Below are 17,282 nucleotides of genomic sequence, written 5' to 3' on the forward strand. Positions count from 1 at the left end.
TCAACCATCAGTTTGCTCTCAAGAGTTTCTTATGGTTTGCCTCCCTCCCTCTCTGTTTGAAACTTTTTGCCCTTCCCCTCCCCCATGGTCTTCTGTTAAGTTTCTCAGGATCCACATATGAGTGAAAACATTTATCTGTCTTTCTCTGCCTGACTTATTTCACTCAACATAATGCCTTCCAGTTCCATCCACATTGTCGCAAATGGCAGGATTTCATTCTTGTTCATGGCCAAGTAGTATTCCATTGTATATATAAACCACATCTTCTTTATCCATTCATCAGTTAATGAACATTTGGGCTCTTTCCATACTTTTGGTATTCGTTATTAGGTATTTTGGTTATAGCGCTGCTGTAAACATTGGGGTGCATTTGCCCCTTCGAAACAGCATACCTGTATCCCTTGGATAGATACCTAATAGTGCAATTGCTGAGTTGTAGAATAGTTCTATTTTTAACACTGGTTTCCAGAGTGGCTGCACCAGTTTGCATTCCCACCAGCAGCGCACAAGGGTTCCTCTTTCTTCGCATCCTCGCCAACATCTGTTGTTGCCTGAGTTGTTAACGTTAGCCATTCTGACAGGTGTGAGGTGGTATCTCAGTGTGGTTTTGCTTTGTATTTCCCTGATGATGAGTGACGTTGAGCATTTTTTTCATGTGCCTGTTGGCCATCTGGATGTCTTCTTTGGAGAAGTGTCTATTCATGTCTTCTGCCCATTTTTTCACTGGATCATTTGTTTTTCGGGTGTTGAGTTTGAGAAGTTCTTTATAGATTTTGGCTACTAACCCTTTATCTGATATGTCGTTTGCAAATCTCTTCTCCCATTCTGTCGGTTGACTTTTAGTTTTGCTGATTGTTTCCTTCGCTGTGCAGAAGGTTTTTATTTTGAAGAGGTCCCAGTAGTTCATTTCTGCTTTTGTTTCCCTTGCCTCCGGAGGCGTGTTGAGTAAGAAGTTGCTGCGGCCAAGATCAAAGAGGTTTTTGCCTGCTTTCCCCTCAAGGATTTTGATGGCTTCCTGTCTCACATTGAGGTCTTTCATCCATGTTGAGTTTATTTTTGTGTCTGGTGTAAGGAAGTGGTCCAGGTTCATTCTTCGCGCGTCACTGTCCAGTTTTCAAGCACCACTTGCTGAAGAGACTGTCTTTATTCCACTGGATGTAATCTTTCCTGCTTTGTCAAAGATTAGTTGGCCATATGTTTGTGGGTCCATTTCTGGGTTCTCTATTCTGTTCCATTGGTCTGTGTCTGTTTTTGTGTAAAGTGGCATCCCTTATATCTCAGGCCTTTAGAGAGGTTTTTCTCTTATCAGAGCACCAGGCAGAGGCAGTGGTGGGCTATCTGTGCTCCCTATCTGTGTTCCTGGTAAAAGTAACTTAAGCTTCCCTCTCTGGCACCTACTGTTCTGCAGGTGACATTAATCTGAATCACCCTGCCTGCACCTGCACTCACAGATCACCATGGGCATACCGTTTCCAGAAGTGGGGACTGAGGCTGGGTATTGGAGCCACTTGCCCTCCTGAGTGGACAGCCCTCAGGCCCAGCACTCCTTCTGCTCTGGGTCGAAGGCCAAGTCCCTGTAGGGCTGGGGTCAGAGAATGGTGGCCCCCCCTGGTTCCTGCTGCCCCTGCCTGGGGAGATGGGAGGTTGGTGGGGGGCAGGCTGAGTGTGGGAGCAGAGGGAGGCAGGGTGGGGCTGGGTGAGGTGCAGAGGGGATGGGAGGAGGAGCCTGGGGCTTTGAGTTTCTATTTCCTGCAGGCTGGGGGAAGGTAGGTAGGGTGGGGAGGGGCGGGGCTGGGGAAAGGAACCTTGCTGGGTGGCCCTGCCCCAGACTCTCCTGGGCCCTGGCATCTGTCCAGGCAGGCTGCAGCGAGGAGCCCTGCGAGGGCTGTCGGGCCAGGCTCCGCTCTGGCCAGGAGCCCAGGCTCCCCAATCTCAGCGCCCAGGTGCCTGGGGATGCCCCTCCCCACCCTGTTTCTGGGTAGCCAAATTCAGCTTTGTCTTCTGACCCCGGGTTTCCTGCATCTACCCACAGAGGGGGTCTCTCTGGGGAGTGCATGGGTGTGCCTGGCCCCTGCCCCCTGGGCTGCCCCTCCCTGGCTGCTGGGTCTGCACCTGCTGGCCTGGGAGGTGGAGGGGATCCTGCCTGTCCTCTGGCTTCCTCCCACTGTGCTCCTCCAGGGGTGCCCGTGGTCCAGGCCGGCGGGGCACTGCACCTCCTCCCCCACACCCCGTCCTTGACATCTGCCTGCACTAGACCCGCTCTGCTCTCTTATGGTTGATTTTCGAGGTCCCCCAGCCTGCTGGCCGGTGGGCCCAGGTGGGACCGAGGACATCTCCTGATAAGCGGGGAGAGCAGAGCTGCAGATGGGGACAAAACAAGACCCGGGAATGACAGGGCAGCTGTGGCCAGCGCTCAGGCCTGCTGAGACCTGACTGCCCCAGCCAGTCCCCCTGCAGCCCACGCAGGATGGGTGGCCTGAGGGGCCATGCCAGCAGGCCAGCCGTGCGGGGGCCACTGTGCTGTGCTCCAGCCTGTGGAGATGTCTCACATGGAAAGAGCGTGCCTAACGTCCCCAGGGAGGCACTCTGTGACATGCGAGGACACTCTCTCCTCACTTGGGGTCCCAGAGTATCTCCTGGTTCGGTTTTTCTGGAGTCCCTTTATCTGCCTTCGGTGTGAGAAGGTGCAGTGGAAACATCGGAGCCTCTAAGGAAAAGGCCTAAGAAATTGATTCGGGGTGTGGGGGGCGGGGAAGGCACAGAGAGGAGATGGGCTGGGGGGTGGCGGCAGGCAGGGGGGTGGGGAGGAGGGCAGGATGTGGGTGACAGCCGATACCACCTGACCTCGGCCCACTCGTCCTCCACAGCCACGAGGGGCTATAAGGTTGGGGGTGACCATCAGGAACCCAACAGAGACCAAGAGAAGGTTGACGTTGGGTGTTGACCCCATGGGCTCCCTCCTGCAGGCTTTCCTGGGACGCTCCTGTCACCTCTCCTGAGCAGCTCCCCCATCCCCTCCCTCTGCCAGCTTTCCAGCCTGGGCAGTAGACAGTGGACATCCCTGCAGCCAGCCCTGGAGGGGACACCACGTGGCTTCGCTAGGTCCTGCCCCGCCCCAGCACCTCAGGCCAGTCTCTTCCTATTCTTCTGATCTGGATGCAGCATCTGTTTCCTGCCGGGAGTTTGGCTGAGTCGGTGGCTTTGCTGAACTCTCACCGTGGGGGAGGGACTCAGCCTGGCAGCCTTTCATCCCCTCCCCAAGCAGAAGATAAACTGACCCCTCCTCGAAGGGTCTCTGGGGGAGTAGAGCAGAGCTGGGCCCCGCAAAGACAGTGACATGGCAGGTAGGGGTGCCGGCCTTCCCCAGCCGGCCTGGGTTCCAGGGGGGGCCACACTCAAGTAGCTGACCCAGGGCCTCGCCCTCTGGGGTTCTGGAAGCAGAGGTCTGAGCTTGGCCTAGTGTTGTCAGCCTGGCCTGGACTCAGGCTGTCCTCCATTCCTACCCAGTAAGTAACAGTGCCCCGGGGCCGACAGTGGGACTCTGAGGGGCCAGGGTCCTGCCCCCTGCTGCTCGCACCCTCTTGTGGCCCCTTCCCTTTGACAGCAGGCAGGACCTGAGACCTAAAGGCGGTGGGGGTGGCCGATGTCTGTGATTACATTGCACAGACTGAAGCCCCACCTTGAGGGCAGCCGTACGGTCTCACCCACTTTGCGGAAGGAAGTTACCCTATTGTGCCACAGACAGAATCCTGGGACAGGGGACGGCGGGTGCCCTCTGCTCGCTATAGTATCAACATCTCCTGTGGGTGAGGTTTCCCACCATGGTTTTGAACAAGGACCCGGGGAACGGCCTGGGTGTAAGTTACTTGTACGGAACCCCCTGCCCCCGCCCCCAGCCATGGAACGAAAGCTTCCTGCACCAGCCCCAGAAGGAGACCCTGCGTGGAGAACTATCTCCCCGTCTCCTTGCTTTCTGCAAGTAATAAACTGTTCGCTCAAACCAAGAGACTTGGGCTGCTGCACCCCAAGCGGTGGGCCCTTTGCCCCTGGTGACAGGAGGGGTGCTCACGCCCTGAGTACGAGCCCGCAGGACCCCCTGGAGACCCAGGCCCTTCCTTGCTTTGCCCAAAGGGTCCTGAGTTAGCCGAAATAAAGGCAACCCCTTCATGCTTTTGGGGGGAGCCAGTCGGTAGATGAAAACAGACAACCATAGTTCTTTGAGAACAATTTGGGCTCTGGGCCTCCTGGCACCAGGAGCCCACAGCAAGCACGGGAAGTGAGGTGCCTCCTCAAGACAGACTCCTCAGACTCCTGGGGGGCCGGGGTCGGGCAGGGAGGAGAGAGCGCGCAGCGCTCCCCCACCAGACGCCTCTTTCTTAATTAAGCTTGTGCTTGCTTGCCCGAAACCTTTGGCTGTCTTTCAGACTCCAAGAAAGTTGGCTCTGACGGTGTTTTGCCAGTCAGTCCCTGTGGGGGAGCAGGCCCGGGAGCCCCCACTCCACACTCGGCTCATCCATTTTAAAGGCTCTCGGGGCCCTTCTGAGTGTTGGCCCTTCCGCGGTCGGCATGTGGCAGATTCGGTCTCTCCGCGTGTCTGTCGGTGGCTTCCGATTTTGTTTACGGACAATTTTGGCTTTCAAAAGATTTTATTTTTAATTTAAGGCTACCGGTTTCATCGATGTGCTCTGTGGGTGGATTTTGACTCATGAGAAGTTCCTTCCTTCATCCCAGGCCTGCGTCCACACACGATTTCACATTTACATCTAGGACCCACTTGGAGTTTACTCCTACGACGCAATAGATCTAATTCTGCCATTTCGCAAATGTGAGGCGTAAGGGAGATGATTCGTTTTCAGAGATAATAAAAGCTGGGCTGTCCAGTTAACAGGAGGTTTACAACCGGCTGGAAATATGTACAACCTCCCCCCGCCCCCCCACACAATGGAGTCCCAAACCTTTAGACACTTCACTTCCTGGTTCTTCCTCCCCTCTCGGTTTAGCGGGCTTAGTTTCACGGTTTAGCTTCCCGGACTTGGCGATGAGCTTTTGCCATAGAATAACGGGAGGAGGGACTGAAAGTCTCTGGTCATCTCAGGCAAGGTACATTTGTTCCAATCAGACTACTGCTTACTTCCATGGGCATAGGCGGGTTTCGGGACAGGCTGTAACCTCTGCAGTATCCAGCCAAGGAGGAATCAGGGAAGCGACTTACCTCTGTAGTGCTCAGCCAATGAGGAACCAGGGGAGGGGCTTGCCCGCTAGGAGATAAATTGTCTGCTGTAACTGCCCTGAGTGTGCCTGTCCATCAGACACTGCTCCTGCAAGAACGTTCATTAAAGCTTCCCTTCACTGTGCTCCGAATCTCCACGTCCCTCCTTTGATTGGGTCCGTGGGCTTATTTCTTACACCAAACACCTGCCTGGTTGTCCCATTACAAATTCCATCCTTCCCCCAGGCATTAGAGATGAAATCCAGTGGGTAGAATTCTAAGATGGCCTCTGTGCTCACACCTGTGACTCCGTGCAAGCCCCTCCGTGTGAGTGTGAAACCGGGAACTTGTTTCCACAGAATACAGGAAAAGTGAAGGGACTGGACGGGTGCATGAAAGGTCCAGATGGGTCGACTCTATGATAATCCCAAAGGAGACAGCCTTGGTGGGCCTGATGTAATCAGGTGAGCCCTTCCCAGTCTGCCCCACTGTGCTGGCCTTGAAGAAACCCACCCACCTACCACGGGATCTGCAATTGCAAGCACACGAATTTTGCCTGTCCTGGCTTTTTAAATTCAGCATTATGTTTGTGAGGTTATTGTGCTGATAAGTGTAGCAGTAAATAATGCTTTTCAAGACCATGTAGTGTTCTATTTTGTGACTATGATGACACTTATTCACCTGTTCTGTTGTCAGTGGACATTCAGGTTGTTCATAGGTCTGAGTCTCTTGGAAAATACAGCTCCGAACGTCCTGGGCATTTATCTCACTGGACTTACTTCTCTTTGGCACACACCGGGAGTGGAACTATGGGTTCCAGGGTATGTGTGTCTCTAACTTTAATGGGTGATGCCAAACGTGTCTCAAAGTGCCATCGTTGTACCAGCGAAGCATGAGCCCCAGTTGTCCCTCGTTCTCAACAACACCGGGAATCTTCAGTGCCTGCAACATTAGCCATTCTGGTTTGCATTTCTTCCTTTCCAATACGTTTTATTTATTTTTATATATTTTTAATAATTTTCACTTATTTTTCTAGATTAATGGCATGGTTGAGCACATGACAGTTTTGGTCAGTTTTTAAGTAAAAATCTAAAGAAATGTGGATGCTGATGCTTGGTATCATGTTCTACATAGGTCTGTTAATTTTCCACATTTTTTTTTTTTTTACAGATTCGTGTATTCTAATTGGGTTTTGTCCACTTGTTCTATTACTTATTTAAAATTTTATATAAAATATCTAAACGTGATTGCGGACTTGCCTCAACTTTCAACCTGCTGTCTTTCCCTTAAACATCCTGAAGCTGGTGTTAGACGTGTGCACACGTGGGACTGATGTGTCTCTGTGCTGTGTTGACGCTTTATCACTATGAAGTCTCTCTTTCATGTCAGTCACAATGCTCGACTGCCAGTGTACTTTCTGTGGCATTGGCACGGCAGCAAATCTCCTGGGTGACTCTCATCGTGGCCCATCCATGTGCATTCTTTGTCTTTCTGCTGTTCTGTATCCTTATTTTTTAGGGTTTTTTTTAACGTTTATTTATTTTTGAGAAAGAGAGAGCGTGAGCAGAGGAGGAGCGGAGAGAGAGGGAGGCACAGAATCCGAAGCAGACTCCAGGCTCCTAGCCTTTCAGCACAGAGCCCGATGCAGGGCTCAAACCACAAGATCATGACCTAAGCCAAACTCGGGTGCTGAACCCACTGAGCCACCCAGGTGCCCCCCCCCACCATATCCATATTTTTATTTTTATTTTTATTTTTTATTTATTTTTTAAATTTTTTTTAACATTTATTTATTTTTGAGACAGAGAGAGACAGAGCATGAACGGGGGAGGGTCAGAGAGAGAGGGAGACACAGAATCTGAAACAGGCTCCAGGCTCTGAGCTGTCAGCACAGAGCCCGACGCGGGGCTCAAACTCACGGACCGCGAGATCATGACCTGAGCCGAAGTCGGCTGCTTATCCGACTGAGCCACCCAGGCGCCCCTCCATATTTTTAAAATGAGAGTTGTTGGGGCACCTGGCTGGTTCAGCCTGTGGAGCATGTGACTCTTGATACTTAAAAATAAAATCTTTTTAAATAAATAAATAAATAAATAAAATACCAAGTAAAATAACATGAGAGTTGTAAACAGTTTATTCTCTTCTATCTGGTCTGTCTGAACGTTTTCGCCTATACACGAGGGTGGTCAGCGCGCTCGCACTTGGTGTGAGAACTACACTCTTTTCTTTTTCCCAAGCATTTCTTTTCTGTTTCCTGCATTCTTTGGGGCTTAAGAAATGTTTTCCATATTTCATTTTCTCTTCTAGCGACAAATTTCTTATGATTCTTCAGGGGTTACCTTGGAGGTGACAGTACACATCCTTGCCCTGCCGTGACCGACCTTGGCTTAGCGTGGCCACCCCACTCGAGGAGTTCAGGACGAGACCACTTTGTCTATACCATTCCATGTGCTCCCACCGTCTTATCCTGCAGACATGTTATAAACACGTTATAAACTCGGCCATTGTTGCTGTCGTTGCTGTTTCACACCAGAAAGACTCTCTTCTATTTGTCCAAATAGCCATCAGTTCTGCTTCTCTGACCTTCCTAAAGCTTCCTCTTCCCACGTGTGGGCATTTTATTTATCTCGGAGAACTTCCTTCCTTATTCTTTGTAGTCTGAGTCCCCTGGCAATGAATGTGTCACCTTGTGTATGAAACCCTTTTGTTTTCTGTATCTCAATACTATCTTTACTTGTCCAGAGGTCAGGGGCGCCAGGGGCGTGTGGGTGACTCAGTCGGTTAAGCTCCCGACTTCGGTTCAGGTCATGATATCACAGGTCTCACGAGTTCGAGCCCCGCATCGGTCTCTGTGATGACAGCTCAGAGCCTGGAGCCTGCTTCGAATTCGGTGTCTCCCTCTCTCTGTGCCTCTCTCTCTCTCTCTCTTTCAAAATAAATAAACATTAAGGAAAGAAAAAGGAAGTCAGGGTCACCAGATTTTGTCATTCATCACTTTAAAGATGCAGTTCCATTTTCTTCCAGTCTTCACACTCGTTGTAAGGAGTCCGCTTTAGATCCTAATTGTCGATAGTGTTTCTCTTTCCTTGTGAACAACAGCAGTGCCGTCGGCTTGACGAGCGGGTCAGACGAGCTGCGGTGATATTGTTCCCACTTACTCTGCTTGGGGTTTTCTGGGATTGATGAATCCGTGCGTTATCCTTCATCAGTTGTGAAAACTTGTCTTTTCATGTGTCTCTTTACCTGCTGTCCATCACCCTTCCCCCCGCTGCTCCAGTCTTGTGAAGGTGGACCATTTGGCTGTGCCTCATGGACCCGCAGCTCTGACCTGTTCTTTCTACTGCTTTGTTCTCGCCAAGCATCACTTGGGCTATGAGTGTTGTCCTGCCCCTCCCTACTTTCCTACTGTCTTCTGCTCTTGAATTCACCCAAATGAGTTCTTAACATCAGATGCTTTATTTTTCAACTCCAGAATATACTGGTTAGTTTTATGTGTCACTTTTGCTGGGCCACAGTACCCTGATGCCGAGGTCCCGCCCCAGCAGGTCCGGGGGTTCCCGAAGGATGAACGGCGTCGGCGAAAATAACAAATGGACACGGACAACGGCAGTGGGTTCGACTGGCCGCTTTATTGTGGCAAGCGTGGCATCATAGTTGTTAGCAATTTTCTTGTGGCGTGCATTATCTATGTTTCTCGGCATTACCTAATTCTAAAAATGTTCTTTTGTGTAATCACCCATTAAGGAACAACATAGTTATTTTCTTGTAAGTTCCGTCCTGCCCTTTCAAGGTCATCCAGCTCTCAACACCTCAAGTGGAACGTTTACAGGGACGTGACTTCTTAATGGTTCCTTTGAACCATTTGCGGCACAAGGAACAAAAGCGTTCGCTTTGGTCTGGGTGCCGGGAGGGAGCCAGGAGGGCCCTGGAAACCCACGCCTTATGCGCTCCCAGAGAGACAATGTTTACCTGGGAACTAATGAGCCATTCTGTACCTTAACCCCCCAGGTCCGGTTATCATCTGGAATGCCTCCTGGGGGCCAAGCGGGCCTAGGGGTTGGAGCAACTTGTATCCATAGGTACATTCCTTTGTTGCCGGAGTGGGGATTTCGAACCCATTCGTCCCCCTCCTCGGCTGGGAAATATATGGGCCCATCCTTCCTTTGGGTAGAGGAGTCTTTCTAGGGGGTGGCAAGGGCTGGATGCAGGGCCGCCTGACTTCCCTGCGGAATCTTATGTCTTTCCCCAGTGGTTCTTCTCCCGGGGGGCCTGTCGTGGGCAACCCCAACCGACAAATCCCCAGGCACTTTCATTGGTCGGGGGGCTGCCCCGACCAACGCTAAGGCCAAATTACATAAAAGCAGAAGGACAAGAAGCTTCCCTTCTGGCGGGCCGCCACGCAGCCCCGATCCGTCCACCGCCCGGGCCCTGCCAGGCTCCTTGGATAGCTTGGCTTCCGGCACCCTGATATGTAGCCCAACACTATTCTGGATGTTTCTGGGAGGGTGTTCATAGATAAGATTGACCTTTCAGTTGGTGACATTCCAATAAAGCAGATTGCTCTCCGAAACGTGGGTGGGCCTCTCCCAATCAGTTGAAGATCTGAATCGCATAAAAGACTAACTTCCCCCGAGCGAGAGGCAATCCTGCAGCAAACAGCCTTCAGACTCAACTTGCAACATTGGCTCTTCCTGGTCCCCAGTCTGCCAGACCACCCTGAAGACTCTGGACATGCCAACCTCCGTGACTATGCAAGCCACTTCCTTCAAATAAGTCTTGTTTTGTATATATAAACATTCTATTGGTTCTGTTTCTTTGGGGAATCCTTCTTTTTTAAAGTTTATTTATTTTGAGAAAGAGACAGAGAGAGAGAGAGAGAGAGAGAGAGAGAGAGAGTGGGAGGGGCAGAGAAAGAGGGAGAGAGAGAGAATCCCAAGCAGGCTCACACTGTCAGCGCAGAGCCCCGTGCGGGACGTGACTTCACAAACCGTGAGATCTTGACGTGAGCTGAAATCAAGAGTCAGACACTTAACTCACTGAGACACCCAGGTGCCCCTATCCGGAGAATCCTAATACAGAATATCCGCTTGATTTGTTTTATGGAGTCTTGCTCTCCGTCAAAACTCCCAGTCTGTAAATCTCTTCTGTTCAACTTTTCCTCGATTTTATTGAACACAGTTGTCCTTGTTAAAGTCCTTTTCCGCTAACTCCATCACGTGGACCATCTGTCGGGGTGTGGATGGCTTTCCCGCTATTCTAACTGGTAACATCCCCTGCCTCTCGGAGATCCAAGAACTTTTTATTGCACGCTGCGCATTGTATAGATTAGAACGCTGGAGGCCACATACATGCGCACTCCCTCCTTCCCGGGTCCGTGAGCGCCAAGTACTAATCGCATAAACTCCATCACAAGTGGAGCTTGGTCGGGGCTGGGCTGCACTTGGAGAAAGACTCCCATAACCTCCCGTTTCTCCCTTTCCCCAGGCAGGCCCCCCACCCCAGCCTCTGGCCGAGATCCTTCTGGCAGGGTGAGCGCGAGAGACCCGGCTCTGCCCGCTCACTGTGTCTTCTGCTCTGCTGGTGAGTCTAGCGCGCGCAGCTTCCAAATCTGGCCCGTCTCTTCAGAACAGGATCACACAAGCAGGCTCCTTCCTGGGGTGGGGGTGGGGGTGCTTCCCAGAACCGGGAGGCTGTTGGCGGTGCCTGCAAGGGCGCCGTGTCCTGCGTCCCCACCTCTGCAGCCGCCCGCACAGAAGAATGTGTTTGCAGCTCTCCAAGTTTCTAGCTGGCTGGGAGATGGTCGCTGGTTTCCCCTGCCAAGCCGAGTCTCTGGGCCACACCCATCCCCTGGCGGCGCCCGGGGTTGGCAAACAGCCCCGGGGAAGGAAGGCGCACAGCGCCAGCCCACCTGGCGGGGTTCCCACCTCTGGTTCCCGGTCCCTCGGTCCCCCGGCTGTCGCTCCTGTCACGGCTCGCCAGCGTATTTTAGATACGACATTTGCAGTCTGGCTTCCCCCTGGCCCGGGGGAAGGTTTGTGACCACAAGGCCCACGTCACCCTCTCGCACGTGGAAGGCGAAGCCGCTCTGAGGGCTGCGGGGTTGTAGGCTCACTGCATCCCGGTTCATTGGGATCGTTTTCCACGTCTGCCCTTTTTATTACTCATTCTCTAGGATTTCCAAGTACACTATCATCTTGTCTGCAAATGGAGCTGACCCTACTTCCTTCCATTCGAGTGCCTGTCATTGTCCAATTTCCCAATTGCCTGGGTGAGTACTTTAATAGAATTCCAGATTATGCTGGGAGCGTTTCCGGTATTTTTCTTATAATGTAAGATGATAACTTCAGATTATATTCTTCTTGAATATTTATTTTTTTATCTTACGGACAGAGAGTACGTGCCAGTGGGAGAGAGGGGCAGAGAGAGAGAGAGAGAGAGAGAGAGACCATCTCAGCCAGGCTCCACACACAGCACAGAGCCCATCGTGGGGCTCGATTCCACGACCCTGGGATCATGACCTGAGCTGAAATCAAGAGTCGGACGCTCAACCGACTGAGCCACCCAGGTGCCCCCTGAATATATATGTTTTTAATGTTTATTTATTTTTGAGAGAGAGAGAGAGAGAGAGAGAGAGAGAGAGAGAGAGAGAGATAGGGCATGCGCGCACAAGTGGGGGAGGGGCAGAGAGAGAGAGGGAGAGAGAGGATCCGAAGTGGGTTCCAGCTCTGCCCTGACAGCAGAGAGCCTGATGCAGGGCTTGAACTCACAAACTGAGATCAAGACCTGAGTGAAAGTTGGACACTTAACTGAGGATCTAGGCACCTCGAGTATTTTTAATCAAGAAAGGATATTTAACTTATCAGAGGTGTTTTCAAAGCCTGTAGATTTACTCCTATAATATTTATTTTCACATCTATTAATATGAGGAATTGTAGTTTTTAAATATTTATTTTATTTTTGGGAGAGACAGAATGAGCAGGAGAGGTGCACAGAGAGAGAGAGAGAGAGAGAATCCAAAGTGGGCTCTGAGCTGTAAACACACACTTGATGTGGGGCTCGAACCCGCGAACCACGGAGATCATGACCTGAGCCAAAGTCGGCCGCTCAGCGGAGACACCCAGGTGCCCCGATATGAGGAACTATATTAACCAATTCCCTGACATTTAACTGTCACTGACTCCTGAGATATAACCTACTCTGTCATACTGTATTACTTTCTTAATGTGCTGGTGGATACTGCTCGTTAATATTTATTTAAGATTTTTGCATTGGCGTATCTAAGAGATATTGGGTCTGTGATTTTCTGTCTTTCCACAATGTTTATTAGGTCAGTTACCAATGCTTCGTTCTTGGTATTTATTATTTTGTGTATTTGTACTGTTTCTCTTTTATCGATTAGGTTAGTTGCTTGTCTAGTTATTTTAATTTTCCAGAGAACAGAAGTTTTAATTTATTGACGAAGGCCGGGGGCACTTGGGTGGCTCAGTTGGTTAAGCGTCCGACTTCAGCTCAGGTCACGATCTCGCAGTTTGTGAGTTCGAGCCCCGCGCCGGCTCTGGGCTGATGGCTCAGAGCCTGGAGCCTGCTTCCGATTCTGTGTCTCCCTCTCTCTCTGCCCCTCCCCCATTCATGCTCTGTCTCTCTCTGTCTCAAAAATAAATAAACATTAAAAAAAATTTTTTTATTAATGAAGGCCGTTATGCTGTCTACTCCGTTCCCTTCCACTGTGACCCTTAAACTTCCCTTCCCTGTTCTTTCTTCGGCTGCCTTGTTTTCCTTCTCCGGGTTGAGTTGGGGATCTGATTTGTGTCCTGTCACTCCTTTTCCTTTTCAATGAAACCAAAGTTCGGGCTTTAAAAGCTTTTTCTATAGCGTTCATACTTGAAGGACTTCTGACTGCACAGCGACTATTTGCTTCAAACGTGTTTTCTTGATTCTGTTCTTTTTATCATTTCTGCTTCGCTGTGTCTTGCTTGCGGCTGAGAAGTCCCATGTCAGGCTCTCTCTCCCCTACGTACACCTGGGGGCCCAGGCACTGAAGATTATTTCCGTACCTTCCAACCCACCGCTCCCACCGGCGCCCCCACCTCCCCTGCGTGCCCCCAGCCCTTGGCTCGCACCTGCGCCGGCCCCCCGCGGAGCGCCCACGCAGGTGTCTAAGCTGCCCTGGTGCTTCCTTCTCGCTCGGCTTCATCCGTCCTCGCTTCGCATGTCCCTTTCTGTTGTCCACCCGTGTCTCGCGGCTCCGAGCGTCTGTCGCAACGTGTCGCTTCCTGTCTCCAGGTGTCTTACGTCAGCTATTACACCTCCCGGCCGCGTCACAGCTGGTTTTCAGAGACGTGTTCAGCCGCGGGTTTCACGCTCCCTTGGGGTTGTGTGCGAACAAGGCTGCCCTCTCCCGGCGGCGCGGGGAAGTGCAGCGCCTGTGACTGCGGTGGGTCCGTCCGTAGGGTCTGTCGGTGGGAGGGTGGGAGGGTCCGCGCCTCCGAGATTGTGCTTCTTCCGGCGGCGGCGAGTGCTTTTCCCTTCTTATCTTTCTCCACATTTGCCACCAAGCCTGGAAGGGTCCGAGCCCCAGGAAGGGATGCGTTTGGCTGCCCCTGCGTCCCTGTCCACGGCGTGGGGGGCGGGGGGGGGGAGGGGCAGTCCTCGGGCTACCAGGTCTAAGTTCTCCAAAGTAGCCACGGAGGCGCCACCCCTCTCCTTCTGGGGCTGGCTTTTGCCTGTGGCCGTCGCCCTCAGACTCTCCCTTTCTTCCCTTTCCTCCCCCTCTCCCCCTCCCCCCCAACCTCGGTCTGCACAGCAGGTGCCCAGGACCAGACAACCCTCCCAGAACTCTGCGGCTGTTCCTCCCCAAGGACATTTGTGGCATCGCCCTCATCTCCGGGGCGCGCTGAGGTCATGAGAAAGGTGGGGTTCTGTTGCCTTTCCGTTGACCTGCGTTCCTTTCCTCACTAGGAAGAGGACGCAGGCTCGGGTATAGGCAGCTGAAATTGTCCTCGGGCATCCCACAATTCAACGTGGGTTTTTTAAATTTAAGATTCTCAATTTATTGTTAGTATATAGAAAAATGGTTGGGTTTTATATATTCATCCTCCAGCCAGTGACCTTTCTGAATTCATGTGTTCGTTCCAATAGTTGCTCTGTACCTCATACTGGACTGTCTAAATTCAAAATCATAGGGCGTCCAAGTGATGGCAGCTTGACCCCATCTTAAATAGCAGTGGTGACAACAGGGGAGAAACAGTGGTTCCCCACCATCACAGGTGCCCCTTATTAGATCGGAAAGGCCCCTTCATTCCTAGCTGGCTCAGAGAGTTATCGTAAATTGTGTTGAATTTAATCAAATTACTTTCTGCATATATTAGAAGAAAGTATGTTTTCTTTTGGGGGGGGGCACTGGTGATTTCCTGATATTATTCTTAGGATACATTTTCATTAAATTTTATGGGAGATTGCCCTGGAGTTTGCATTTCTTATAATACCTTGTCCATTTTTTAAAAATCTAGCTTATGCAGCTTCTGAAAATTAATTAGGGAGTGTTCATTTCTTGGTTTCCTCTGAAAGAGATTCTGGAAGATTGATGTTATCTTTCCTTTGATTGCTTGGAAGAATTAACCAGTGAGAGCATCTAAATCTGAAGTTTTTCTTTGTGGGAAGCTTATCTTCAATCAGCTTTTTGAAGTACCATTTGAATAAAATGCCACCGCCCACCACAAGCAACCTGTGGAACCTGTCCTCATGCCCAAAGGGGTCCCTGGCACCTCCCTGCAGTCAGCTCCCTCCTCCAAGCCCTCACCCCTGGCGATCACTGATTTGATTTCTGCCACCCTCTCATTTGTGCCTTCTAGAATTTCATATTAATGGAGTCGCACGACACGCGTGGTTTTTTGTCTTCCCTTTTTAACTTCGTGTGTTTTTGAGATTCACTCGTGTCATTGCATGTATCTGTTGTTTATCCCTTTACATTTGTTTAAAAACAAAATTCAACTGGGTAAATCTTAAAGAGTTTATTGGCTTTATTCGCCAATTCATGAATCGCACAGCCTCCGATCTAGCTGATAGAAAGGAGCCCTGAGGAGCGTCATGAAATAAGGCTTTTATAGGCAGAAGAGAGCAGGCCGGGCAAGTTACATGGCAAAATGCGGGTCGGTTGTGACAAAGTCGTCTTCCTTTAAGGGACAGCAGAGATCTGTCAGGCAGATCCCCTCACTAGCGCTGACCAGGTAATTCCAGATTGACTGGTTTGAGGTTCCATTCCCAGGAGAGCTGGGACTGTAATTAGGTCCCAGGTGCCTCGGGGCTCAGCCTCAGTGACTCTGGGGGCTGTTGTCTGGTATTTACCACCTTGTTAGGTAGTATTCTCTCTCGTGGATATACACACGTGTGAATAAAACTTCTATCCAGGTCTGTTTTCATTCCTTTGGGGTAAAAGCCCAGGAGGGTGACGGCTGGGTCGCAGGCGAAGAAGAGTATGTCTAACTCTATAAGAAACTGCCCAACATTTTCCCAAAGGGGTGCAGCTTTCTGTGTCTGCCCCTGGCACCTCCGGAGAGTTCCAGCACTAGGCATCATCTGTCTTCGACCGTAGCTGGTTTTGCAGGCGTCTAGGGGTATCCCGTTGTGGTTTTAATTTACATTTTCCTGGTGGCTAAAGATGCTGAACATCTTTTCGTGAGCTTTTTGCCCTCGGGATTTCTTCAATGGTGAAGTGTCTATCCAGATCTCTTGTCCATTTATCATACGGTTGTTTCCTTTTTATAAAATCGTACGCACCGTTTTAACGTACACAAATATTTTCTCCTGGCTTTGGGTTTCAGTTTTATTCCCTTAAACTATCTTAAGAGCAGAAGCTTTTAATTCTAATGAAGTCTAATTTATACTTTTTTTTCCCTTTAGAGATCATGCTGTTTGTGTCCTAAGAGACGTTTATCTAGCCAAAGTCACACAGATTATCTCCTGTACTTGTTTCTAGAAGACTGTGAGTGTTGGCTCTTATGCTCGCATATTAGACCCATTCCACAGATGAATGCTGGATGATTACATCCAGTACCTGAGGAGCCACATGTATGCTTAGAGATATGTGCTGAGATTTGCTCTCCTAGGGAAGCTTATTCCAACACCACTTACTGAAAAGACAAACCTTTCCCCGCTGAATTCGCTTGAGGGCTTTATAAAAACCAATTGAGTGGATAGGTGGGGTTTGTTTCTGAACCTGCTGTTCTGTTCCTCTGACCCACCTGTCCATCCTGATGCCCAAAATGATATTATTGTCTGAATTACTGTGGTCTTACAGTCAGGCTTAAAACCAGGTAATGTTGGGGGCGCCTGGGTGGCTCAGTCGGTTGAGCACCGGCTTCAGTTCAGGTCACGATCTCACTGTCCGTGAGTTCGAGCCCCGCGTCGGGCTCTGTGCTGACAGCTCAGAGCCTGGAGCTTGTTTCGGATTCTGTGTCTCCCTCTCCCTCTGCCCCTCCCCCATTCATGCTCTGTCTCTCTCTGTCTCAAAAATAAATAAACGTTAAAAAAAAATTAAAAAAAAAAACAAGTAATGTTGTACTTCCCGATTTGTTCTTCTCTTTCAAAAATGCTTTTGGGGACGCCTGGGTGGCCCAGTCCGTTGAGCGTCCAACTCGTGGTGTCGGCTCAGCTCACGATCTCACGGTCCATGAGTTCGAGCCCCGCGTCGGGCCCTGTGCTGACAGCTTGGAGCCTGGAGCCTGGAGTCTGCTTCCGATTCTGTGTCTCCCTCTCTCTCTCTGCCCCTCCCCCGCTCACATTCTGTCTCTCTCTCACTCGCAAAAATAAATATTTAAAAAAATGAAAAATAAATAACATGGGTTTTTGTGAGTGCTTGTAGCCACCTTCGATTTTGTCTGGTCTCCAGAAAGGGTAGAAGGGGGGTCCCACACGCAGACTGCGACTTGAATAACCACCAAGCAGCGAGCACGTCCGCAGGAAGGGTCAGGTGACAAGCGTCCTTCCAGGGACCTGGAGCACTGAGCCCCGGACCGCTGCTCCGGATGTGTGGTCCAGCGGAGGTTATCTTGTCCCTTCCGCTCAGCCGCCTCAG

At 50.7% G+C, this 17,282-nt stretch overlaps 2 long non-coding RNA genes across 3 annotated transcripts; one reads left to right on the top strand and one right to left on the bottom strand.

Annotated features, from left to right (window-relative positions):
- Positions 1 to 12,875: 12,875 nt before the first annotated feature.
- Positions 12,876 to 13,469, bottom strand: LOC111558565. The gene is made up of 2 exons (XR_002739584.2): positions 13,330 to 13,469; positions 12,876 to 13,229 (listed from the first exon to the last, which is right to left on the bottom strand). It is a non-coding gene; the product is annotated as an uncharacterized LOC111558565 (long non-coding RNA).
- A 50-nt stretch (positions 13,470 to 13,519) lies between these two features.
- Positions 13,520 to 16,872, top strand: LOC111558566. 2 transcript variants are annotated; one of them, XR_006592673.1, is made up of 4 exons: positions 13,520 to 13,643; positions 14,013 to 14,119; positions 16,109 to 16,190; positions 16,826 to 16,872. It is a non-coding gene; the product is annotated as an uncharacterized LOC111558566 (long non-coding RNA). The 2 variants fall into 2 exon arrangements; XR_002739585.2 differs by lacking the exon at positions 16,826 to 16,872 and having other exon boundaries at positions 16,109 to 16,626.
- Positions 16,873 to 17,282: the final 410 nt, after the last annotated feature.

Source organism: Felis catus, chromosome F2 (genome assembly GCF_018350175.1).
Source record: "Felis catus isolate Fca126 chromosome F2, F.catus_Fca126_mat1.0, whole genome shotgun sequence".
NCBI lineage: Eukaryota > Metazoa > Chordata > Mammalia > Carnivora > Felidae > Felis > Felis catus.